Source organism: Microtus ochrogaster (genome assembly GCF_000317375.1).
Source record: "Microtus ochrogaster isolate Prairie Vole_2 chromosome 14 unlocalized genomic scaffold, MicOch1.0 chr14_random_2, whole genome shotgun sequence".
NCBI classification, from domain to species: Eukaryota; Metazoa; Chordata; class Mammalia; order Rodentia; family Cricetidae; genus Microtus; species Microtus ochrogaster.
In genome coordinates, this window is record NW_004949097.1 from 8,112,170 (window position 1) to 8,116,989 (window position 4,820).

Here is a 4,820-nt window from a genome sequence, read left to right on the forward strand (position 1 = left end):
CACTCAACTTCTCAACTTTCAGGGAAATAGAAATTGAAATTGATTTAAGATTCCATTTCACCAGCCGGGCGGTGGTGACTCACGCCTTTAATCCCAGCACTCGGGAGGCAGAGGCAGGCGAATCTCTGTGAGTTCGAGACCAGCCTGGTCTACAAGAGCTAGTTCCAGGACAGGCTCCAAAGCCACAGAGAAACCCTGTCTCGAAAAACCGAAAAAAAAAAAAAAAAAAAGATTCCATTTCACCTCCATCTAATGACCATCAAGAAAACAAACAAAAATGCTGTGATAATGTGGAGAAAGAGAAACATTTTGTACACTATTGGTGGGAATGTAAAATAATGCAACAACTGTGGATATTTCTCAAAAACCTAAAACTAGAATTACTCTATGACTCCAAACTCTCAGTCCTAGCTGTGCGCTCTAAGTCAACATATACTAAAGATGCTTGCATATTCATGTTTATAACTAAACTGATCACCATAGCCAGTAAAGAGCCATCCTACATGTCAATCAACAGATGGAAAGATAATGAAATAATCAAGTTAAGCAAAATGTGTGAGACTCAGAAAGACAAGTAAGGACATGAAACCAGAAAAGGGAGTGTTTTTTTTTTCTCTTCACTTTTCGTTCTTTGGGGGCTTGCCACCCAGCTCGCAAATAATCACATGGAGACTTATTCTTTCTAATGAATGCCTGGACTTAGCTTGGCTTATTTCTAAACAGGTTTTATTAACTTAAATCATTCCACCTACCTGTTGTTTCTGGGTTTTTATCTTTCTCTACTCTATATACCTTTCTTTACTTCTTACCCTGTGGCTTGCTGTGGAGCTGAGGAGCAGGCTCCTGTTGTCCTCCTCATTTTTCTTTGATGTCCTTATCCCAATTTTTTTTCTCCTATTTTATTCTCTCTGCCATCCGGCCCTGCCTATACTTTCTTCTGCCTTGCTATTGGCTGTTCAGATCTTTATTAGACCAATCAGGTGTTTTAGACAGGCAAAGTAACAAAAATTCACAGTTAAACAAACACAACGTAAAAGAATGCAACACAACTTTGTTTCATTAAACAAATGTTACATAGCATAAATTAATGTAAGACATCTTCAACTAATATTCCATAAAAAGGGAGATCTTAAGAAAGGGTAGTAGAATACATTGATAAACAAGCAGAGGGGCCACTATTTGGTGTAGTAAGGGAATCACTAAGAGGAGGTCAGAAGTCAGGTGGAAAGAAAGTCCAAAGAAGAATAAGAGCAATAAAAATACAAGAAGTAAAATAACATAATAAATAACAATAAAGCATATAAATGTGAAAGTATCCTAATGAAACCCATTATTCTATATTTTAACTTAAAAGTGAATGAAGATAAAACTATAAAATATAAAAGGAGAAAATTACAATACCTAGACAAAAATTTGGATCAAAAAGAAATGCTGAAAAATGAGAAAGTTAAAGAAAGGTTATATGCTAATGGGGGTCTCATTGGGAAGTCTGGAAAGGGAAAATGAGATGCTTGCAAACACATGACAAGAGATAACCTGTAAAGAAGTGGAGGGTGTTCTTAGCTGGTGCACAAGTTACTCAAGACAGAACAAAGGAACCTGTTGCTGTAGATACACAGTTATAGTGGAGAGCAGTTTTCGTATTTACTGGTGAAACTGGTGATGGGTCCCAGCTGTGTTTACAAGCAGATACTTTAGAATTTCGAAGATAAAAATGAAAGTACAAAATATTAACTCAGAAGGCAAAAATCACGGATCAGAAGAACACATCTAAATTTTGTTTAAATTCAAAGTCAGCATAGTTGAGATGTATTTCTTCAGTGACTCATGGCTTTACAGAGGAATAGGCAGAGTAGTGTAAGAGTTGAATCTAAACAGCACTATGATTTGAAACAATTAAAACTATACAACGAGACTAGAATGACTTGTTTATGTGCGGAATAGCTCTTTCTCATGACCATAAAACCTCATGCAGATATGAGAAATAAAATATGAGAAGAAATTGTGTAATATCTGACAAAAATAAATGTGTGACTTTTAGATAACAGAATAATTTCTGAGTCTAGGGAGCTGGAGATGCTGTCCTTGATACTGACACAAGGAATTGCAGGGATGGTATGACAAAGTTTACAAAATGCCTTTAGGAGTCGGTAGACACCAAGCTTTTCAGAGAAAAGAAGATTGAAAGACTAGGGATTAAGATTTTAGGACTGTCTTAAAGTTATGGAAATCAACAACTGGACTAAGGAGATGGCCCAGTGGGTCAACTCATCAGGGACTGTGTTGATTCTCTAAAACTCATGTAAAGTGTCATAGTGGCACATATCTGTTACCCCAGCACTGGAGATGTTAAGATAGGCAGATCCCTGGGTCTCTCTGGCCATCCATTAACCAAAATTGTAAGCTCTAGGTTTAGTGGGAGACTCTGTCTCAAAAGAAAAAGGAAACAACAACAAAAACGAAGGAATGTGGAAAGTGATTGAGGAACATCCAATGCCAACATCTGGTCCACATACATCTGTGTGCACCAGATACACATGCAAAGAAAGAAACCAACAGTTGTAATATAAATCACACTTCCATATATTAACTTCATATAAAGTTATAATTGTCATATGAGTGGGAACGACTTAAAGCTTGGCAAATTATTTCAACAAAGGAAAAATAAGTTATACTTATTTCTTTATTCATTCATTTGTTTGTTTTATATCCCAACCACAATTTCCCCTTCCTCTTCTGCTCCCATTCCCTCTGTCACCTCCCCTTCATTTCCTCCTCAATCTACTCCTGTTCTCTTTCTATTCAGAAAGGGTCAGGCCTCCCATGGGGCTCAACAAAGAATGGTATATGAAGTTGCAGTAAAGCTAAGCAACTCCCCTTTTATTAAGGCTTGTCAAAGTAACCCAAGAGTCCAGCCAACATGTTAGGGACAGCCCCTGCTCCCACTGCTAGGAGTCCCACAAGTGGACCAAGCTACACAACTGTCACATATATGCAGAGTGCCTGGGTCAGTCCCATACAGGCTCTCTGGTTGTTAGTTCAGTTTCTGTGAGCCCTTTTGAGCCCTTGTTAGTTGTAGGTGTTTATTGTGATATTATTGACACTTCTGGCTCCTACAATTCTACCTCCCTCACTTCAGCAGGATTCTTTTAAGATGAGATTCAAGTCTGGATTCCCAGGGATGTAAAGGGGAAATGAAAAGAATGTAGCAGAGTGATGTAAGTTTGAAAACAGGCCATCTAGGTCTAGCTTCAAATATTACAGTGAAGAGTAGTAGAACAACATCCACCCCAGCAGTCACAGTGTGGAAAACATGGCATCTTCAGGGAAAGGCCAACTTTAAGTACCAACAGGAAAATGATGTGAAAAAAATCTGAAAAGAGGCTGAAGATAAAAAGAATTTTACTTATGATTACCCATGAAGATGGGAGATACAATTAGAACTATGAAGCCCCTAGGGATATTAGAAAAGATGAGTGGACAGGGGCTCCTTGCTTTAGTGGTAATTACTACAAGAGATAATTGCTGGTGATAAGCTTAGCCTCAGTGACACAAGAACTTCGAGCATCAGTGCTGGATAGAGGTATAGGCTACATACATGAAGGAGGTAGTTTTCAGGAGATTGTTGCAAAGGAGGTGTGTTGAGTTAGGCAGTGGCAAGTTTTCTCTGTACCTGGAAGCTTTCTCTTGAGATGTCTTCGCTGCCCAAGACTCTGAATCCAAATGCTTCTGAAAAGAAATGCCCTGGGTACACTTTTATATATGCATTTTGTGGAAACTGGCTGCTTTGACATTTGTCATACATAACTGCAACGGAAGGAATGTGACAATGTCTTGACTGTAGAATGTGCCAGGTATGCCAGTTCCTCACTTCAGACATTGGCTTGTTACTTGAAAGACATGGAAATTCCTAGGCAGGTGCAGGTTACTCAGTTAAGGCCTTAATTAAACATCAGATACCAGTTCTTATTCAAATCTATCAGACTTCAAAGTCTGGTATTTCATCACTGCTGCTGGACTGTTCTTAAATAAATATTGATAGACTTTAAGAAACATTTTTGCAACTCCTTTGATCTGTGGTTATTAGCATGATATTGATCTCAAAAGGACTTGTGCAATGGTTCTCTCCTGTCCAAGACTGTTTTCTGCAATAGCAATTTCATGACTTGAGGAGAGTGAAGCAGAGGGAAATGCTTTGACCTCAGGGGGAAAAATTCTGCTATTTCACCAGGACAGCTTTTTTTTTTTTTTTTTCTGGAGTTGGGAAGGTTCTTAGTTAATATGTCTTATTTGATTTTCATTCTGTGTACATATTTTGTCCAAAGCAAATTTGTGTGCCCTAAATGAAACAGATGCTTGAGGACACCAACGTAAATTTGCTCAAGCCATCTCTCCATGCTGAATGAAAACATATCCTTTAAGATTGTGGGACCGACTCTATAACAGCACCAGAGCCCTCAGAAGCCAGCATTCTGCAGAAATACTTGCATGTTTGTTTAAAATGAGAATCTTTTCCAATGTGGGATGCATGCTTTGTCATCCCAGCATTTGGAAGTGTGAGGCAGACCGACTCCATGTTTAAGAGCTACCTGGAATACATAGGTGGATCTCATCTAGAGCAAATAAAACCTGTCCAATTGTAGTAATAAGAGCGGTGGGCTGCTTCCCGCCACCCAGTTAGCTTTACCCGAGATAATTACACGGACACTGTATTCTTTTAATCACTGCTTGGCCCATTCTCTTCTAGGCTAACTCTCGCACCTGGACTAGCCCATTTCTAATCATCTATGTGTAGCACCCCAAGGTGCGCTTACCGGGAA